Here is a 23146-nt window from a genome sequence, read left to right on the forward strand (position 1 = left end):
ACTTCACTGGAGACCCAGCTTAAATGCCTCAATGCTAACATATACAGCATGGGGATACACAGGAGAAACTAGAGATGTGTGCATGTCTGCAGGGTTACAGCCTTATTGGCATCACTGAGAAGTGGTGGGATGGCTCCTGGGACTGGAGAGTTGGAATGGAAGGATACAGGCTCTTTAGGAAGGACAGGCAGGTGAGATGAGGAAGGAGTGTTGCCCTTTCTGTCAATGACCAGCTGGAGTGCATGGAGCTCTGCCTGGGGATGGATGAGGAGCCAAGTGAGAGCTTATGTGTAAGGATTAAAGGGAAGGCAGGGACAGGTTATATATATATACCACACTTATAGTGGGGGTTTGCTATAGGCTGCCTGAACAGGAACACTGAGTGGATGAGGCCCTCTGTAGACAGACAGGAAGAGCCTCATGTTCACAAGCCTCATGGGGAACTTCAACCACCCTGATATCTGTTGGAGGGACAACACAGCAGGGCACAGGCAATTCAGAAGGTTTCTGGAATGCGCTGATGACAACTTCCTTCTCCAAGTGACAGAGGAGCCAACAAGGAATGGTGCTGTGCTGGACCCTATTCTTACCAAGAAGGAGTGGCTGGTGGGGAATGCAAAGCTCAAGGACAGCCTGGGCTGCAGTGACCATGAAGTGCTGGAGTTCAAGATCCTTAGGGCAACAAGAAGGGTGAGAAGCAAGCTCACTACCCTGGACTTTGGGAGAGCAGACTTTGGTCTCTTCAGGGATCTGCTTGGTAGAGTGCTGTGGGATAGAGCCTGGAGGGAAGAGGGGTCCAAGAGAGCTGGAAGATGTTCAAGGATTGTCTCCTTCAGTCTCAAGAGCAATGCATCCCTACAAAGAAGAAATCAGGGAAGAATGTCAGCAGACTTGCATGAGTGACCAAGGAGCTCCTAGACAAACTTGAACACAAACAGGTAGTTTACAGAGGGTGGTAGCAGGGAAGGGTAGTCCGGGATGAATCCAGAGAAGTTGTCCAGCCAGGGATCTGGTTAGGAAAGCTAAAGGACTGGCAGAAGTAATCTGGCCAAGGACATGATGGGTAACGAAAAAGGCTTCTTTAGGTACATCAGCAATTAAAGAAAGACTAGAGAAAAATTTGGGTCCCCTCAGAAAGGATACAGGAGATCTGGTTATCCAGGACATGGAGAAGACAGTGCTATTCAATGACTTTTTTTACCTCAGTCTTCACCAGCAAGTGCTCCAGCCACACTGGCGAAGTTGCAGAAGGTGAAAGTACTTAAAGGCAACCTACAAGAAGGCTGGAGAGGGTCTTGTTACAAGGGCATGTAGTGACAGGACAAGGTGGAATGGCCTTAAACTGAAGGAGGATAGGTTAGATTAGATACTAGGAAGAAATTCTTCACTCTGAGGGTAGTGAGGCACTGGTACAGGTTGCCCAGAGAGGCTGTGGACCCCCCACCCCTGGAGGTGTTCACTGCAAGTTGGAGGGGGCTATGAGTAACCTGGTCTAGTGGAAGATGTCCCTGCCCATGGCAGGGGAGTTTGAACTAGATATCTCTAAGGTCTATTCCAACCCAAACCATTTGGTTTTTCTGCATACCCTGCATACCCTCTCCAGTTGGAATAGATTTTATTCTGGCAGTTTAAATAGTTTGTTCCCAATAATTATTCCAGGAAGCTAATTCCCAATAAATTCTTATTTTAATATCAGCATTTTAGGGAGAATTGATCATGTGTTTCTTTCAGAACCTAATGTGCAGGACCAGCCTTAAGTACAAGCCACACAAGTGACTACTTGGGGCTTTGTGCTTTTACATAGAAACGTAGGATTTCTCATAATAGAAGTGGTCTGTACTTCATCAACTCCACACTCATTCCAGTCAATACCTGATGCTTCAAAGGTATGTGGAGCTTTCCCCAAATTCATGTCCACAAATTTGGATTATAAATAGGAAATATTCCTTTCTGTGTCCTTTTATTCAGCTTGTGCCCTGGAACAGGAAATTTCATTAGTACTAATGTAATAACATGAGCAAAAATTTTTTTATTAGTTATGAAACTACTTAGTCCTCAAAATTCAGAAGAGTTTTTGATTCCTTTCCAGGAATCTTATGCAGATTTACACATCCATGCTTTTTTTCTCCACTTCTTGTGTGGCTTAAGACTTTGGCACAAGGCTCTTTGGCATAGGATCAGATTTCAGGCAGACTTTAGCATTGGTTCCCATGAGTTGACTCTAGTTCTACGGATGTATTTTCATTGGAATTACGCCCATTAGTTAACCAAGAAGAGCAAAATGAGGTCCTGTACATAGGGAGTCATTCACAGACCCAGTCTGAATGAACTAAGGGGGCACAGTGGCATGTGCACATATGTGGTGTCCTTTCTTGTCTAAAAGTCACAAGGGAAAATACAAAGCAATATATTTCCTCTTCAAAGAGCCTGATTCTTGGTCACAGCTATGGATCTTGAAGTAAACCTGCATATTTCAGCACTGATCTCATGGCTGAAACCACTACAGTTCTGGAAAAACTGAGCAACTTCAACTTGTGTGGCAACAGAAGACAGACAGATATCCCAAGCATGGGTTTGAGCAGAAAATTTAAGAATTTATCAAAACCTTGTCATGACCAGTGGCTAAGGGGATGTAGTTAAAAAAAAAGAAAAGGTGTCTTCTGCATATAATTATCCAGACATGTCTGTGTTACAGAAATACAGTTTTCATACTAACTGTGAGAAAGCTAAGACTACAAGAAGTACATATGTTTTTTCTTGACAAGCATAAGAGGCAGGGTAGTTCCAGATTTGGACACACCTGTGATGCCACTAGGAGCTAGTATTCCCAAAGAGCTGAGATTGCCATAAGACAATTTCACAGTGCTTGGTGGACCATCTAATCTTAGTCCCCCAGCAAGTACCTAGAGAACTAGCTGTTCTCAAAGTAAAAGATAAAACCAATGAAATGACAGCAAGTGACTTGTTTTGGTGGTGAGAACACAGCTCTAGGATTTTTTTTCCCCATAGTGTTTCTGAGTAGAACAAATCACTTTCAGAAAAAAAGAAAGTCAGTTCACAGCATGGTAATAGTTAAACAAACCTTACTCTGGTCAATTGTACTCTGCAGCCTGTAATTCTACTTTTCTGCGATACATGGTTTTGTGCTGGTTTCCTGCACTGGTTATTTATAGCCAGTTAAATCTATAGCTCAGATAGAAGATTGCTTTTGGTGTCAAGTTAGACACTAACAACTCCTGGGCTTTTTTTCCATGGGACAGAAGTGCAGAGAATGCAGACCAATAAAGATTGTAAGGCATTAACCAGAAAATGCAAAATAACTTAGAAAAAGAGTCTTCTGTAATTTCTTGTAAGACCCTCTAAAAGAATAGATCATGAATGTGAAATTAATGAAAATTTTCTCTTTTTCTGCTTCTTTCTTTTTTCCCTCTAAAGCACATGCCTGGATGATGCCACACTTGTAAATACAGCAAAGTAGAAACAATAAGGGTAGATTCTAATAGATGACAGAAAGCCAGTAAGGCTTCTACTACAAGATAGTTTTAGAACAGTATGGCTGTGGTCAAAGTGTTAATACCAGGTGAAAGAAGGCTAGGTTTTGAGTCAGTTTAAACTCTGCAGGTTGGGCTGGTGAGATTGCGAGAGCTGTAAGAAAAGCGCCACCTTTGGGTGTTCACATAGAACAGTACATGCTTGTGATGGATTTTCAGGTTGCTGAAGAATTTCTCCTGCATGTCAGCCCTTTGAAGGCTGATGTCTGTCTCACTTCAAAGGCTGTCCCAGGTTCAGTCTCAACATGTGGATATTTTATCACCTGTTTCATAGAAAATACAATGTCATCAAAATACCTTCAGTATTAATTTTTCAATGTTTGTACCTCAGAATTATAGAGACTTGTGCAGAACTAGCAGATGCTGAGGATAAATGGCTCAGCTAAACTTGCTACTGCACCATGAAGATTTAAATTCAAAAATTACCTTAGCTATATTCTCCCAGCATGGGAGACAAATTTGAGAGCAGTAGGTTGGTGTAGTCCTCTCACCTAATCTCACCGGCAGTGAGCTGTGATGCTGGTTCGGTGTTGTAGAAGGCTTTGGAGGTGGGGGGTAAGTTAAAGCAAAAAAATACTCCACAGCCTGAAGAATGTAAATGTGAAGGCCAAAAATTATCAAAATGCTCCCTGGAAGACATATGCCTGTACATCCTCCAGGACTGGACCCTTTTAACTTTACTTTTATCCTGCATCTATGAACTGCAAAAATTTATCATCCCATGAAAGTGCTGTCATAATCAAGTACTGTCTTTCAGCTTTACCAGCCATTTTTGATTGGTGTTCACTACACAATGATTTTATTACTGTAGCATTAAGTAGTTTAGCTTTGTAGTAAAGAAATGCACATCTGTTCATTAGGGCCTGTAGATACATCAAGATTTGCATAAAGGAAGACTATGCTTTTATGCATGATTTTATGCTTCTATCAGAAATTGAATGTAATGTTCTTTAAAAGCCCCTTTACATGCCACAAGTAAATGAATGATTTACTCTTCAGGCTGAGGTGACATGATCACCTGAGAGTGTATGAAGCATTAGCTGGTTGAGTGCAAAGTCCTCCTCAAGGTGCACTGTTATGCCTTCACCTTTATCCTGAACATCACATCTGTTCTCAGGAAAGGAAACTTGATTATTTCTTCATACTGCTGTAATTTGGGCAGGAATCTACCCAACTAAAACCAGACACAGAGCTGTGCCAGTCCTTTAAGTACAGAAATACAGTTATGATTTTCGTTTCCAGTCACTGTGTGGTGTGTTGCTCAACCTGAAGAGCTTGTGGTTTAAATGTAGTAGTCTTCAAATAGTTCAGCTATTAAATGAGTGAAATGCATACAAAATTTTGAATGTAACTGGTTTCAGTTGATTAATACTGGTTAGTAACATGTTTTTCTCATGTGGATGGAAATTTCAGGAACAACTAACTGCAATCTAAATAACATATCCATTTTGATTAGTCTGAATAAACTGTGTTTTAAACTAGTACCTCAAAGCTCTGTTGTAAATTGTGGGGTTTTTCTTGAGAATTAATAAATTACCAAGCTTAAGCTCTTTAACAGCACCTGACCTGCTCTGAATTTAGCTTAAACCGAATGAAACCAGATCTCAATTGCTGTTATTGCAAATGGACATCTGATGCCAAATGTCAAGGTGACATAACAGTTCAGGGGAACAGGCTAGAGCCTCATACAGAAAGACAAAAATAGATAGGTGTGCCAGTTTCATTTTATAATGCTGGTATTATAAATAGCAATTTTGTATGCTCTTGCCAGTATTATAAGTGAAGGTGAAAATTTACCACTTTTCCTGACACTTGGCTTCACTGATAAAGCTGAAAAGCAGCATCATGGAAGTCCTAGCCTGAGCATGTTGAACCAGTGAGCGCAGACTACAAAAGGAAACCTGCTGTGAATACAGGCTCCTATTTAATCCCTGTTTCTGATTAATATCTATCTGATGGCCCCATAACTCACTAACTTTATCAGGGTTCTAGGAAAAAGAACTGTGCTGAGATTTACCTTTATTTGCATACAAAGAAGGAAGTTGACCAGAACCCAGATGGGATTACAGCTTGCTGTCCTTTGGTGGGAAAGCTCATAAAGCCTTTGAGGAGTCACAGAACACCAGCCTGGTGGTAGGAGGAGCCTGGCAGAAAAGTCTGGAGTCTGAAGCAGGAAGCCTGTTTGAACCTGCTTTGTGTAAAAGGAAGCTGATTGGGGTCAATTGTTTTTTGTCACCAAGGAGCCATGCACATGGAGCTTGCTAAATGGAAAAGGTCTTATTTCTGGCACACTTCTTCCACTGCTTGTGGAAGAAACAGATGCATCCTCATTGTTTTCCCTCTGTAAAACAGATGGTATTTTAAATGTAAAAAGGTTTCTGATGCTTTCTGGCATGTGAGATGCTGTTTGCGTTTTGGCTCTGCAGAGTCTGAAGGAAAAAGCCATTAAAAAAGTAAAGATGCACAAAATCAGATAAAGTGGTCCAAAAGTGTTGACAGGAGGAGCAGGGTTAAGATGTGAGTGGCAATTGAGTGTATGTGTGTGTAGCACATGTGCAGCAGAGCTGAGGACTCATGGCATGGACTTGGACAGCGAGGCTGGTCCTGCTGGACAACACAGAGTAGTATTGCTCTGTCTGCAGAGCTGGAGTTGGGCTGGGTGGTCTCCGTCCTGCCCATGGGACCCTTCTGGCAGGATGCAGGGCTTGGTTTCCCCTGGGCTGTACCCAAACAGGATGCTGGAGCCATGGTTTGTAGGAGGGCACCTTAGAGCAGAAAAAAAACCCTTACTAAATGTTACCATGGTGCCCAAAAAAGGCTAGGGGGCATTTTAGATAAAAGTTTATGTATTAATCCGATGGAGCTAACTTTAAAACCCCGCCAAAATCTACATCTATTTTTCTTGAGTCGTTTGTGTGAAGAAAGGCACCAGGTTCCTTTGCCCACCATAGGGCATGAAGCAGAGTGTTTCCCACGAGATGGCACTATTGCCTTATGCACAGAAAAAGCAGCTTTTCCCTTCAACTGCGGTCTTAAAAGCTGATTGCCGAAGTGAGATTTGCAAATAGGGATGATATGGTGCCATTGTTTCTCGTCTGAAACACGTAACCAGTAATATCCAAGCAGGCAACATGTACAGGGCTGCCTCTGTCACTGAAATATCAGTGTCGATATATCTAAATCTCCATGCACCCACAGGATGTGGTTATCGTCCCCATGGTTCTTCCTCTACATTTCATCCACTGTATACCTCTTGCAGTCTAAAGTTTTTAGGGCAGGGACAATTTCTTGCATCTACTTGTCCAGCAGTGTTGGATTTCACAGGTGATGCGTCTGGAGAACAGCCTTACCATTAGCACTGCTCCGTGCAATGTGCTTCCCTAGTCCCGTGAGCTGGCTGTGGACCCATCTGCCTTCCTGTTGCACATCAATCATTATCTGTGCCTCAGGATTGTGCAGTTTGATCAGCTCTGTAATCTAGTATGAATAAAAACAGCCCAGGCATCTGGATGAGTGTTTACATGCACAAATTCCTATGAGCAGTAAAGGCAGGGAGGGAGGATTAAAGGGAATATGATCAAAAGGCAGATTGCCTCTTACACTAAGAGCCTCCCTAAGTCACCCTTGAAATGGAAGTGGGCCTTTAAATGCTTGTGAGGGTAATCATACACTTTTTGTACAGGCTTAAAGGTAGCCTCCTCCTTACCTCCCTGCAGCATGCAGTGCATGCAGGGAACAAAGCTGCTTGGGAGATTCAGCTGGGCCAAGGACAGAAGATTTCTCACAAGGCAAGTTCTTTCCCCCCTCACTGCTGTCTAGGAGACTTCTCAGAACCTGAATAGATGGGCTGTTCTTATAGTTTATTATTTTTATTTACTCAGCCTTGTAATAATATCAGATAAATGAATACTTCAACGAATGGTGAAAGTTGCCTGAGAGAAATTGCTTTTGGCAACTGTTCCTTCTAATTAAAATGAGGGTCTGAAAAGCCTCAGTCTTTGGGAACAAATAATAATTTGCCAGCACTAGATAAGATGCAGATAATTCTTTGTGCCTATTAGCAGCTTTCTACAACTCACATGTGTGTGTTCAGCTGAATGCAGCCTGGCCCTAGTATGGTAGGAAGGAGAATTTTGGATTGAAATGAGGGCAGCACCTGTTGCTTGCCCTGCTGATCAGGCCACTGCTTTCCCACCTTCCTGCTAGCAATGATGAGAACAATTAATAGAAAGTTTCAATGCTGAGAGACTCCCAAACTGCCCTCAGGACCCCACAGTGGGCATCAAGGGACTTTGTTCTAGTAGCTTAGATGCAGTAGGTACAACATCTCTGTAAGCATTTGAGTGGATGGTCAGACAGAAATAAAGAGAAAGGAAAGAGCAAATCTCTCCTTCTGGGGTCCAAGGTACCAATTTCCCTGCTGGGGGCTTAAATGCTGATCCAGAGTGGTCAAAGACACAAGCATGCAGGACCTATGAGTCATGTTTAGATCTACTTATTTGTCAGCCTATTAAACAATTAGCAGTTGTCAAAATTCTGAGAAGGTCTGTCCTTTCAGCTCCCTAAAGTGGCTGCCTCAAGGCCAGGACACTTGTGCAGACACGGAGCACACTTAACCCCCAGAGAGGTGTGGATCAGCAGCTGGCAGAAGTCCTAGAAGAGGCTCTGCACCCTCAGGGACCTCAGAGGATGTGCCTCTCCTCTGTCCCAGCTTGGGAGGCCAAAAGCATGATGACAAAGCTCCAAGGAGGAGCAGCAGATGAAAGACCGTGTGTGCACATGCTGGCAGTGTTTGGGTGAATCCCCCAGAAGAAAACCACACAGCCAGAGACTTTGGGAGGCAATGGTGCCTTTATGGCAGCCCAGCAGTAGAAGGTGTGACCCCAAAACCTATGAGATGGTGCTGTGTGGGAAAACATGCACACAGGTACCTGGAGGCAGGCTCAGGAGGACAGCCATGGATCTGCACATGGAGAGGGGACATGCTGGAGTCTGTGGAATGCAGATGAGATAGAGCAAAGAAATGAAATTTTGAGCCCATTATCTTCATATAGAGAGTGTGTGAGCCAGGGATGTGGGAGAGCTGAGGATCCACATATGCATTCATGAAAGGGAGAGGAGCTGGAAGCAGCCAGCCTGCTTGGCTCAGAAACAGCAGAGGCAGGGCACTCAGGACATGCCTCCTAAGTAAACCCAACTGTAACTAGTGTTTCAGACAGCACAGAGCGAGAGTTGAAGATGACAGAGCAATGTCATCATCTAGGCTGGGGCTGCAGACCTCACCCCTGGCAGCTAAAGCATGGATATATAAACCATTGAGCATTTATGAAAAGTACAGTACAAGCTAAAGGGGCTGGTTGGCATATCCATTCCAAGCAGGGCAAATCGCTGCTGTACGTAGGGGCACCTGGGTGTAGGACAGGGACCATATTCCAAGGATGGTAGCTCTGTGGGAAGACCTGAGCTAGATCTGGAGTAGGTTAGGTGATGCAAGAAATTGTACCTTGCCATCTGGGTTGCAGCCCAGGAAAATTGCCTCAGCAGAAGCTCAGAGAAGTGTAGAAAAACTGCGATTGAGCAAGCTGTGTATAGCAAAGTATTGTCAGAACTTGCTTTAGCCACTGCCACAACCTAATGATTTCAGAAATGACTGCAAAGTAGTTGTGCTGCTCCTCCACTGCTGGGCTTTTATTCGAGGGAGGGATTTATACTGGCTATACTACAGCTCAGAGTGCCTGTATAAGCCTCTTTTTCCTTTTCTTTGTGTGCAGGAATGACAGTCTGGGCCCATGGCTGCTCTCTGACTAGACTCATTCCCAGAATAACTCCTCTCCCAGCCTCCTCTGCCCCACAAGAAAAAAACCTCTTAAACAAATATATAAACACTGGCAGCCTCCAGGTTTGTGTTTCTTTCTGAGCCTAATTTAAATGAACAGCAGACATTTTATGGGCTTTTCCAAGTGAACCTACAGGGGCTTATTTGCTCGAGTCTGACTTTCTGATGGCTCTTTACAAGCCTAATCAAAACCAGACTTACTCGCATGTGAAGCAGAATAATATATATTAATGCAGCTACAAAGAACCAGTCTAAATGTAGTTAGTCATAAACCACTGCTATGGCAGCAATTATTCAATCATGTGCATGTACCACACTTGGATTTTGGAACAGGGGGTGCATTTGTTTTGTTCCTACTGCACAAGCAAAGTTGTAGTGGCAAGGAGCTAAGTAAACATGCCTTGCTCTAGAAAATGCTCCATGTGTAACTTGGAGTTTGTAGCTACAACATGGAGGATGCCTCTTTGCTTCTGCCCCCAGAGATGGGAAGGTCAATTTGATATCTCTCGAGGTGAGGCACACAGTTCCCTCAGGGGAAGCTGGGGGGGGAAGTGGTAGATGGGAAGGCACTTCCTTCAAGGACAAGCTCTAGGATCAAGCTGGATTTAAGGGAGATTTGTCTTTATCACCTTTTCAGTTTTTCATTCTTCAATACATAGGCCCTATTTCTGAAATATTCCCAAGACTACCTTTATTTAGATGAATTCTGGATAGCACAGTTAGGGTAGGGAATTATGCAGACACATTAAATACTTAAAATGCCTTGACAGAGAGCTAAACACTGACCTCTAAAAGAAGACTTTTTTTCTATTTCTAATTATCCCACAGTGTTCTCATTGCATAATATCACCTCTCTCTGTACAAGGATGTGTTTGTGTTCAGTTCCTGACACCTGGAAGAAATTTCTCTTTATCTGGCATGCTCACTTTCAAGTGAAATGTGAAAAGAGGTGCTGAACTGCTAAAGCAAGGATGTACCTTTGGGCTGGACCAGATGGTTAGGTGCTGCAAAGCAGAAGGCATTCTGCCCAAAACAAGGAGGAAGGGGAAGGAAATCTGTAGGACTGGGCCAAGCTGGAGGAATGGTAAGTCCTTTGCCCATCCACGAGGCATCAGTCTGTTTAGCCTTCCCCTTCTAACAAACTTGTTAAGTTTGCCTGAAGCTGGAGAGAGATCAAGCAGCTTTAGATTGTGAGTTTTTCTGTCTAATTTAGATGTCAGTGTTTCCAGTTTCTCTGTTGAACTATTGTGTGACTGAAAATCTTATCTGTTAGCAGAGAGCCAGCATTGGCCACAGCATGTATAGTATGGTCCACCTGGTTTCCTCAAACTTTTTGCCTTTCAATAAAGACCAGCTATACCATGCTGAAGCCACAGTTTAGTCCTTGCTGTATTGCCTTAATGATTTTAGGATGATGATGGTTACTTTTACTTTAAAATACAACATTATTTGCAACTACCTTGTGAAATTTGTGTAGAGATTTCAGCCCGTGGGCTGAGAATCTTTCAAATCAGACCCATCCTTTTTTATTTCTTGTCTATTAAACATACACCTGTCCATTACCATTCTGCAGAAGTCATCAAATTGGGTTGTTGGGGTTTGGTGGTATTTGAGGTCCACCTGGCACAGGATGCAGGAGAACATCTCCCATGGAAAGCAGTAACAAGACCAAGATGTGGAGTTGCACCATCTCCTACGTGGTCATGTTTGACTACCAGAGAGTGTTTTGGATGGATGTAAAAATGATATCAAATTCATTTAGGTTTGTTGGTCTTTTTTTCTAGTGATTTGCACTGAGTGAAAGGTGAATATTGACTTCATCTGTGTTGATTACACTGGGTTTTGTTTTCACAGACACTCAGAGCATTCAGATCTGCAATTTTGATTCAGAGTCTGTTTAACTGAGAAACTTTTTGGTGGTGTTTGGTTTTTTGTTTTTTTTGTTTTGTTTTATTCTTTCTGTGTTCTTTACTTTGGACAAAGTCAGCACACAGACAGATGTCATTACCTGTATGGGCCAGGTATTTTGTTTGAAGTCATTGTTTTTCAGTGCTCTCTGCAGAGCATTCTCACTGAAGTTTTAATTTTTTTAAATAAGTTGTAGACATTTGCTAGGTTTTCCAGTTTTAGTGTCTCTCAGCACAATGTGTCACAATATAACTTGCTTTTGGAAGAGTGTTTGACTATAGATAAAACATCTTGCTTTAAAAGTATGGAAGTGCCTTTTATTCTTGTTTTTATGACTAGTATCCAGTTTTGGCATAAGAACACCCACGCAGTATAAATCAAAATCTTTTAGATATTTGCTTTTTCATAATTATTTTTAAAATGTAGATGTGTTGACATTTTATGAAACCACCTTTAAAGTATTTTTGGATAGACTATTTATACTGCATCTTCTTTTTTAGGCTTTCATTATAGTCTTTCAGCCTGTCCAGTTTTATAGGTGTCATGATGACTCGGAAACAGAAATTCCTGTTTCTTTCTGTTGCTGTTATAAACAGACAAAATGATAGCAATAACTAGCTGAAAAACATCAGAATTTGGTAGGAAGTTTTTAACCTCTCTGTGTAGATAAAGTAGTTGGAACCCTCTGGATGGCTTTTTAGCAAGACTACTTTTCACTGTGGACAGGAAAGATGACAGACAGAAACAATAATATTACTATTTTATTGCATAGAGTTTTAGGGGATTTAATAGTGCCTGATGCACCGGATTGGAATAAAATACAAACTCTTTTCTATGAAATGATTGTTAAAATTATAGTGCTCAATTATACGTGAATTTGGTCAACTTTTGAAGAGTCTCACCAGGGACTGATTTGCAGCCTGGCTTCTGGTACCTTCCTGTTAGTCAAGAGGCCAGGACAGTTCAGAGAGCAGAAGAAATTTTTGTCTGTATACCAATTTCATATCACACAGGCTCATGGAGTGCAAAAAGCCTTGTTTAACAAAAGAAAAGTCATTTTCCAGGAATGCTGCAAGAGTGACACTCAATATATTAAGGGTTTCATTTGCAAAGTGTTGACTTGGTAAGATATGCATAAAAGTGGGCACAGAAAAGAATATTGCACATTCATATGCACCTGGCTACACAGAGGAGCCTACTGACTTGTGCCCTTCCTTTCTATGAGAGAAAACACAAAGGTGCATTCTAGGTACTTTAGTACAGAAAATAATCAAGTCAATCTTTAAATAGCCTTTCAATTTAAAATGAATTACTTTGCCTGTTCACTTATATTAATGATGAGTATTCAAGTTCTGCGTACAGCAGAGGAAGTGGCTTTTTTTGAAATCCAATGCCTTATCTACTGGCAGCCTAGTGGAAAACATAGTAAAAATATTAAATGAGGTTCAATTGCAAAAAGCAGATCTACATCATTTGAAAAGAGCAGGTTCATTGATTGAAGGAGAGAGGCATAATAATTCATTGGATCAAATTGATAAAACCAGAACAACCTGAACTGTATTTAGCTATTCCCTTACTCAGTTCCTTCCCGTGGGAAACCCTCATCCTGCAGAAGAGAGTGCAGCCACATGAATGAAGTGTGAGTCTGTTTGCCCCTTGCCAGCAGCAGCAATCATTTCTTTGTCTCATTTGTAGGTGATTTTGAGATCCTGTCTGGGCAACCTTTTTTCTTTCTTCTGTAAATAGGCTTCTACTTTACCATTGCACCAAATCTGAGTCAGAATATCAAACTCTAAACTTGGTTTTCTTGCACATGTTGCTGGCAGTCTTTACCAGAGCCTCCAATTACTTGTGGTGATGTAAATACCACTTGGGTGCCTTTCATGAAAGGTTGGTTGGTGAGCAGTAACAGTTAAGGTTTTCTTCTGGACACAGAGCATCAAGGTATGTGGTTTTTTGGACTCTATATATAGACATACTCCAGATGTGATCCTTACTGCTTGGTAGTCTCTGCATTCCTCAGATAACTCTGTGATAATGATAATATTAGCAAAATTCTAGTTTCTAGTGGTGCACTGCAGCTTTCAAGTACACAAGAATTTCCTGCTTGAAAGGAAGGAGGTTCAGGTATTAATTTTCTTTATTATCTTACTAGGAGGATTGCCTTACATGTCTTTAAAATGAGAAAAACAGAAGGCCATACATATGGAGACTATGTTTTTGCTACCTCTCTCTGTTTGCCGGCAGATAACAGCAAAATGTAGGTTTCACTACTGCTATGCTATTTCTTTTTAAACCTGGATATTCTGCCAATTGTAAAATTTTTTTTAAAGTAAGGTATATATAGGGGAAAATTGAGTTTACTCCTATGTTGCTGCTTGCCAGGCATTTTCTGCTGCAGGATGTAACAGAGGCCAAACTCTTTGGAACATATTAGGATTGTGAGTGTAATCAATGAGTGTTGCATGGCAATAAAGTTGTGAGTCTATGCCATAGTGCTCATGTGTAATGGTTAGCTGTAGACATATATATAAATATATATATTGTGCCAGGGTGCTGTGGCATAACTTCATATGTTTCTTCAAGTGCAATTTCTCTGGATTGCTGTATATGGGTGTACATACACAGAGGAGAGATAAAGAAAGAAGTATCTCCTCCCTCTACATTCTCTAAGTCTTTGAAGGCAGCATCTGCTCGTAATGATATGGTCATTGACAGGCAGATGTTCCAAAGCTGGGTTCAACTGTAGCATCAATCGAGATTTCAACAATTCCTTTATATTCTGGTATGGTGCTTTCAAAACACCACGTATTTTGAACTTATGAAAGACAGAAATATAAATGTTTTCATTTTGTCTCATACTCTAGTGCTGTTTTTTTTTTAAAATGATGAATTTCTTTTCATGTTCTATGGCACACCCGCAGTGGAAATGAAAGCTGTGATTTGAATCATTTTTTCAGAGCTAGGGTTGTGCAGCCTCTCTCTGTCCTGGCTGGTATGTGCAATGCACCATCTTTCTTACAGTAGCTTTCATCAGGATTTGTAAGGAGGTTTCTGTTTACCAAAGGAAGACATGGCTTTCACTCAAATGTAGCATGTAATGTCATAGGCACATTGGCATTTATCAAAGTAGTTTTAAAGGTCCTGCCTGCAATAAAATGTGTCAAGAAATTGTGTTTTAGTCAGAAAGCTGAACCTACATTGTTTTGTCTGTCACCACAGGAGGGGAGAGAGGGGGCCAAGGTGAAATGCAAAGGGGTTGCAGGAGGATGTTGCCTGCATTATGTTATTTTCCTTTTCCCATTGGGTATCTTCCCGTGGGGATGGTAGAAGCAGTAAGTTTCAGGCTGTACAAGGTGACAGACCCTTGATCATGGCTCTTTTCACTGAGATCTGCATCATCCAGCTAAGTACTGGCTCCTTATCTTCCTTGGCTTGCCTGTTGTGTGCTTTGAGGGAAACTCCTGCCCAAAGCTTATCCTGGTGCTGGGGAGACAGGTGGGACAGGCACACAGACAACGCTGTCCAGTGCTCCCATGCTTTAGCCCAGAAGCTCTTTGGGCTGCTACACAAAGCTGAGATGAACTCAGAAGGGCATTATCTTGTATAATTTCCAGTGGGTTTCAATGAGATGCAGATGGGAAACAGCTCCTTCTGCGAGACAGTCTGCTGGCCAAGGACATGCCCTAGCTCAAGTAGATCATGCATTGCATAGGATTTTGGACTCCACTCTAATGTGAAGTAAGGTCAAAAGACTCCCCTCTTTTTAACCTGAGGTTTGGGGCACTCTTGGGTTTTGAGGTTTGACTCAGAAAGTAACCCCTGACAAGGCAGACAGTTTAGTTGTAAAGCTGCTAGAGTTTGCCAGAGTTACAAAACTATATAGGACACTGTGTTTCTGTATTCTATAGCTACACAGAACACATGGCAGGGTTCAGCTGGATGAGCTCCAAAGCAACATTTTGTCTCTTATTGATAATTATTTGTCATAGACAGATGAAGGGAACACCCCCCTCAACAAACCCTGGTTAGCTTTTCAAGCTGAGAGATAATTTGTCCATAGTTAAACAGAAGATATTTATAGAGATGTTAGCTGGTTGTACAAAATACTTCAGAAGTTTGTTTAGAAGTGATTGAAATCAGCTGTTGCTGAACTGCAAAACCAGCCACACAAGCTAAGTCTACAGCCTTTGGTCTGTCTGTTGTCTGTTAGCATAGTGCTTTCTTCTTCCAGCAACATTACTAACTCAGAGAAGTAACATCAATCTCCTGCATTTCATTGGTGGGTATTAATAATTCAAGGATTAAACTCATTATTGAAGAGGGGCAATTTCAGTGGATTTTAATGAGAAACTGCTTCGGCTGTTATATTAAAATATATTTCACATATTGCCATGTTTGAGAAGTCAGGCACTCAAGCATCAGGGAAACCAGTGCAGCCCCCAGCCAAAGCCCCCTTTGCCAGCAGTTGTAAACCTAGTCAAAAGTGAGTGATGCGGGAGATAACTGAGGGCCCTTCCCTGTCAGAGTCCTGCAGGCCAAAATCTACTACTGCAGTAAGCTACAATTAAGAAAATGATTGGGTCAGTGTGGACCAGGCTGCTCTGCCCCCATCCAGCCCTGCTGGCTGCCCCATACAAGTGCTGATCACTTTTGTTCTGAGAGACTTTCTTCTACCCCTCAGCAAGTTGTGGGCACAAGTAAAATGGCATGTTTTGTACAAGCTGAGTGAATAGAACAAAAAAAATGTTATTAGGGTAATGAACTGTACCTGTCTCGTGAAAAGGAGCTCTCCAGACGATGCACTTTGCACTGTAGGGAGCTATGCTCCACTGGTGCCCTTCCTCTAGGCTGTTTCTGTAGTATATTGCTAAATAGAACCATTGCTTTGACTCCTAGAAAATGCTCAAACAGATCACTGATTTCAGGGAATTAATCAGTATGGTGATAAGCAGCAAGTTGGTGATATTTTATTTAGGTCTTTTTTTGTTTGTTTGTTTTTCTTCCTACGTATGAGTAATTACCATTAGTTAAATATCATGCTTACCTTGACAATGTTTAAATACCCTAGGATAACTCCTGTTTTAACACCCTCATTTATGTGATAGCAGTGACACCTCCACAGCTCATCCAGTCCTTGGCAGCTCTGTTTAACACCTGAGCACCTCAGAGCTGTGCTCTTCCTTGGCATATTCCCTGGTGGGAACATCACAGCCTTGACATTGTGGATGTTCTATGGTTTGAGGTCTCCCAGTGGTGGATGGATTCCTGGGAACATACTTCTTTGATGAATAGCGTGAAAAATGCTTTCATAATGGAAAATGCCAAAATGCCTTTAAAATATTTCAGTGTAAGGCACCTGAACATGGGGGAAAAGGAAAGCTCTTCATATTTAATCCCAATGTCAGAAGTTTATTGCTGATGTTTATCCAGATGCCATAGAGCTGGAGCCACTGCACATCTGGGGAGTAGGCGGCTAAATCTCCCTTTCAGTTTTTTACTGGAAACACAGTCAGAGGAGGCTGGCTGACAGCATGAATAAATCAACATGTTGTCCACAGGAAACAAGGAGATAGCTGGAATGAAGCATAAATAATGTAATACTAACACAGAGAGATTATTCCATACATCTTTTTCAGAGGACTATAGTGAATGGTTTGCTGGAAAAATTCTGAGAGAGCTGCTCTAAGTGCACAGTTATGAATGATCTCTTCACCTCCATGCAAAAGACTGGATTAGCAGGATTTCACATGGCCACAGACAGAGAAGCAGGGAAAGATGTGGGAGGCAGATGACACAGAAAGATCTTTTGACATATTCTGGCCTATCTTTGATAGGGGAGTAAAAGAATAAAGACTTTTTTGGTTTCAACAACATAAAAAAAATACTTTGTCTTTACCATCAAACTTTCTAGAGTATAAAAATGAAGAGGTATGCAGTTTTCTAGTCATCTGCTTTTCCCCATAAAAAAGTTCCTATGTCTTATCTTTGACAAGAATACAGTTGCTAAAACTTGCTTGGTCAGAACATTTTATAACTTATTCCTTCCCAGTATTATTCTTTTCTGAGCAAAAGCCCCTCTACTTGCTTGCACTTGGGCATTGAAGGAGAGGTACCAGCCCAAGGGCAGTGTTTGCAAGAAAGCTCTGTTCACACTGAAAAACTTGGCTGTTGTCAACAGAGCAGGTGTTCTGATTCAGCCAGAAGTGCTTCTGAAGGGGTGTCTCAACAGTCCTGTCAGTCATGGTTAGGTGCCCTGTGCTTACACTGGTGCCTACTTCATGGTGGGGTTACACTGCTCACAGCCTTAAAGTCTGCAGAACATCTTCTGGAAGCACTGACTTGCCAGTACTTCAGGGACTTTCATAGAAGCCCTAACAAGATTGTCTCCTAAGAAGCTCCAGCAGGTCCAAGGAAATCAAACCAGTCAGGTGATCAGATCTTTGTCCTTGCTGAGACAGAAGCAGTTCTGGTGTTATTACTTTGCAAATCCATTGCAAGCCAGCTGCACAGAGATGTTAGAGAGCTGAATCACTGAGAAATGCTATTGCAGGAAGTTACAACTCCGATTTGAATTTCAATGACTTCCCATTGGATTATAGGCATACTGTTAGGTTTCCAAGGCAACATGATCAGAGGAAAAAGAAACTGTGAGGTTTTCTGAATCACTAAGTTCTGCAGTCCTGTTTAATGCAAAGCATATGCACAGACCAAGGGAGAATGCATGGAAGACCCTGGGATAGGTACAGCATTAATTCATGAAAATTTCAGCTGCTGTCAAGGTCTCCATTTCCCAATTTCTGTGCTTGAGGCTTTTTTTCTGAAGTAGCCAATGACTGCTAGAAAGCACCAGAGAAGCAATTTCCATGAACAATTTCTAGTTCTACAAATAGTGTCAGGGGAAGGAGGGACCATTTCTTCGCAAGTCCACTTTGAGAAACCACTTTGCTCCTTTGAGAAACCTATTGGTTCCTTTCCTCCTACAAAAACACCTTTAGCTCTTAACAATGCTGTCTGGCTGCTTCTGCTCATGCCAAAATCTTTACATGACTCTAAAATCAAGGTGCTCCAGCTATTCCAGACAGGTTGCAAATTGTCCCTTAGCAGTCCTGAAGACAAAGGAGTCTAGCAGGGAAAAAAAATGCCCCAAGAAAGTTGTGCCAAGGGTAATTTATATCTGGATGCTTCTCATGTGTGACATAATTATTTTTCTGCCAGGCCTTCAGTTTTATTGTGCCAGACCACCATTCTTTCATGGGTTCTTCTGTGTGTTCTTGTGTCACCATGCTGCCCCCAAACCACATGTAGTAGCATCTGTGTTCAGTATTAGATACAAGAAACTCAGGAGGGGTCATGAGGGATTTTTAGAATTCCAGAAACGTTTCATTGCATTCAGGTGACCAAAGAAATGCTCTCCCACTTCCACTAAGTGTGTGCAGTTTTTCCAGGATCCTGTAAAAGCCCCAAATGATCTTTCTATCATGGGAGAGCAATACAAAACTTTGCACATCTGTAAAGCTGGAAATTTGACCAGTTTTGCAGTCTTGTTTTGCTTTTGTTGATTGAAATTCCCTCCTTGCCTATTATGTTTCTCTGCTGGTTTTTTTTAGCAAGCAACAAGTTGGAATTTAAATGCAACAAAAATGGTTAGGGAGGTCTGTCAGCTATTCCAAGATGATCTCTGTGTTCTACAATCTGTTACAACAACAGGTTTTTTTTCTGTTGACTCAGATGCTGTACTATAGGCTTTTCCCTACCTTCTGGGTCCATTTGTCATTGCTTGTTTTAAAATCCAGCATGGAAAGTAAGTGGGTCCACTACTGCACACGAGGGTAGCATCTGTGTGGTGCAGGAAACAATTCCTTCAGAGTGATGTTGCTTACTTCTCTGTGGCCAGCCCTAGATGGTCTCTGATGTCTTTGTTCTTTGCTAAGTGATGGCCAAAGGCTCTTGGAATGATCTTTAATAGCTTGTAAGATGACTTTATCCTTTGCAATTAGCAAAAGGTGAAGTGGTTGTTTATTGAGCCTCTTCCCTCTGCATCTGTCTTTTCTGGACTGATGCTCTGTGATTGATAACATCTGAAATAAGGACAGTTTCTAAACAAACCATATTTCAAGCTCTGTTGAGGGCACTAAATTAAGATTTACTCCATGCTACACTGAGCCAAATGAATCTAAATGCAGGGAGCTTCTAGCCTGGAATATTATTTATCATTTTGTATCTTTTTATTGTTGTCATCTTCAGGATGGAAACACCTTTCTCTTCATCTTCCCAACAATTTATGTCTGAAAAACTAACTGAGAGAAAAAAGCCTCCTAACAAACTGTCTTCTTAAACTAGCAGATGTTTTCCTTATTTGAGCTGAGACAATCTGAACTCTACTTCCTGGATATCTATAGGTTACAAAAAGTGAAGTTTCTCTTGTAGCAAAGTTCTCTGGTGGGTCCAAATCATTACCCAAGTGGTGACTTTTGACTGGGGTCTTTAACATTAGTTTATTTGTGTAATTAGTGCCTCTTACCTCCATCATTTTATTGTCAGCTTATCTCTGACGTATATGCAGAGAAGCCCAGCAGACAGGCAGGCTGGGGTTGAATTTATAATGAAGACAGAAGCAGGGAGACCAGGTGAGACCTGATCTCAGGGGCAGAGCCAGGAGGTGGTGCCCGCTGACCCTTTAACTTGAAGTAGTCAAAAACCAGATGACTATTTGTGACTATTTCTTTTCTTTTCTTACAGTCACAAACCACGTTTTCTAGCATATATCCCAGAAAACTCTCTGGTGGCTTTCTCCCAGTGTCACACACTCTGTGACTATGCATGCATTGTCCAGGACGAGCTGGAGAAGAGAGCCCATGGGAATCTCATGTGGTTTAACAGCACCAGGTGCAAGGTGCTGCACTTAGGTCAGGGCAACCCCTGGTATCAATACAGACTGAGGGAAGAACAGATGGAGAGCAGCCCTGCTGAGAAGGATTTGGGGATGCTGGTGAATGAGAGGCTGGACATGAGTCAGCAGTGTGTGCTTGCAGCCCAGGAAACCAGCTGTGTTTATAACTGTGCATCAAAAGCAGCATGGCCAGCAGGTTGAGGGAGAGGATTCTGCCCCTCTGCTCCACTCTGGTGGAAGTCCATGTGGAGTGCTGCATCCAGCTCTGGGGTCCTCAGCATAGGAAAGACATCAACCTGTGGGAACAAGTCCAGAGGAGGCCACTGAGATGATTAGAGGGATGGAGCACCTCTTCTATGAGGAAAGGCTAAGAGAATTGGTTTAGTTCAGTCTGGAAAAGAGAAGGCTTTGGGGTGACCTAATTGTAGCCTTCCAGTACCTGAAGGAAGCCTACAAGAAAGATAGAGAAGGACTATTTACAAGAGCAGATAGTGACAGGACACAAACTGGAAGAGTGTAGGTTTAGATTAGATATTGGGAAGACATTCCTTACTGTGAGGGTGGTGAGGCACTGGAACATGTTGCCCAGAGAAGTTGTGGATGCCTCATCCGTGAAGTTGTGTAAGACAAGGTTGGATGGAGCTCTGAGCAACCTGGTCTAATGAAAAGTGTCACTGTCCATAGCAGGGGGGTTGGAACCAGATGGTCTTTAATGTCCCTTCCAACACAAACCACTCTATGATTCTATGATCATGACTGCCTCCTTTTTCAGTACTTCTTTTCCTGATGTTAACTCCCTTGTAATGCCAAGACCCTACATCCACTTGTTTCAGATTTGGATTAGTGTCTCCAATGTCCTTACATGGGTAGGAGAATACTTGTTCAGGCTTCAGGTGACCTCCAGTGACCACTTGTTTCCAGAAACTGCTTTCTGTGTCAATGGTAAGAAGCTATAACTGTCTTCAGCTTCATCATAAGACACTGCCATGACACAAAGACACGAGAGCATGGGCTTACTCAAAAGCATCTATCTGTCTGCATCTTTGAAGGGTTTTATGTTTATGTGAACCTCCTCAGTTATATGCTTGGGGAAAAGCTGAAGACTGCAATTGCCACACCTTATGAAAGCAAGGCCAGTCTGGTCTCCCTGTAACCATTCTTCAAGCAGTTGCCTAAGGAGAGAGAGCATGTTAGAGAAGTGATTCCTCTCCTGTAGACCCTTGCAGCCTTCAGGATCTGAGTGTTCCAGGTGAGACAAGCTTTGGGGAATCAGACCCTTCAGGCCCAAGGAAGGCAAAATTCACCAAATCTCCTACCAGCCCTGGTATTTCCATATTACCAATTTCTTAACCATGGTGTGATCCAACATCCTACAGGCTGTTCAGTGACCCTGGATTCATGTCATTAGTAAGTTAAAATCAGACTCTTAATCGTGTTCTGGGTTGTGGTTTAGTATGGTTTGTATGAGTTAGTGACCATAATCCTGATGACAAATTGTTTTCTGGTGGTTTCTATGCTTGTGTTGACAGTACTCCTTTTCCACGAGAAACGAAAAATAGCTAGATATTAATTTGCTTTGAGATATTAGGCCACAGCTAATAATTCTGCCCTCCTTAGGCTTTTGTTTTCTTTAGAAAACAGTTTCAAGATTGCTTGGTGCTCTTGTTCTGTTTTTGGCCAGACTCCAGCAAAACAAAGTCGAGAAGTTACACTCTAATTAAAACAGTCCATACTGAGAGCTATCAGGCCACGAAGCATATCTGTGTCTTCAACTTTGAACTTCCTTCCTAAGGACATTATATGTTTTAATGAAAATGAACATGATTTCTTCGGCATTTTTTTCCTTTTCATGAAACACAAAGATAAAGTCTGTCACATATGTTGTATGTCAGAGAAGCACTGAAATGGTCAAGAGAACATTTCAGTCAGCCTGTTTCATTTTGACAATTTTTTAGTTTCTTTAGCAAAGGGGGGGAAATAGCTGACATTAGCTGCAGGCCCTGCCAAAACAGGCATTTGTTTTCCATTAGCTGCACATGTCCTTTCTTAAGGGCTTACTATGAATTGAGATGCAGCTCTGGGCATAGATCTAGTTTATGTAAGGCATTTTTGATAAGGGTAAGTTAACTTCACACACAGAAGTTTCCTGTCTGTTCTTCTAATCTTACATGGATTATGTCTCTACTTAACACCCAAAGGCTCTGAGCCTGTCTTACCTGGGGAGAGGTGTCCCAGAATAGGAGGGAGTGATGTGGTTAGGTGACCTTCAGAGGTCCTACAACAAATTAAAGAATAATATGCTAGTTAAAACTTCATTGTCATTCTCAAGGCTCAAATTATGCTCTACCTGGGCTCAGATGGGTCCTTTAATTCCTCAGCTCATCTATTTGGTAATCTTCAGCAAGTGTAAGAAAAATTTGTTCCAGACATTTTTTAGTTTTAGCTGAAGTGTGGACTGGAAGGAATTCATTGGCCAGTCTGTTATCAGCAACCCAGCCCATGTGTAACTATAATTTCTTTTGAAATCAGGTTTTCACATGTTCCAGGTGCAAGAAGTAGTTTGTGGCCACATAGATGCCAGAAGGCTTCAGAAGCAGTTATTATTTATACTTATATTTTGAAAAACTTCCGTAAGTAAAACTCACCACGGACTCCAGTGGCTACATTTTCTATGGTGCTAGGGAACACAAGTGCCATGAGAGGTCACTGCCTCTCAAAAATCAGGTAATTGATTCTCTGGCTAGCAAAAAACTCAATATAAACCGCAAGAAGAGAAAGCAAAATATGGTGTTCATTACTACCACAACTCCTGAATGAAAGTGAATTGCTGGGAAGCTGAAGTCCAGAAATACCTCATCAGCCCACAGACTCCCAGGCTGTACTCTGTTCCCCGTCATGAAGAGTTGGAGGAAACAGTAGGGTTTTCAGCCTGTTCAGTGGACTTGTATGCCCTTTGAT

Source organism: Acanthisitta chloris, unplaced genomic scaffold (genome assembly GCF_000695815.1).
Source record: "Acanthisitta chloris isolate BGI_N310 unplaced genomic scaffold, ASM69581v1 scaffold6274, whole genome shotgun sequence".
Classification (NCBI taxonomy): Eukaryota; Metazoa; Chordata; class Aves; order Passeriformes; family Acanthisittidae; genus Acanthisitta; species Acanthisitta chloris.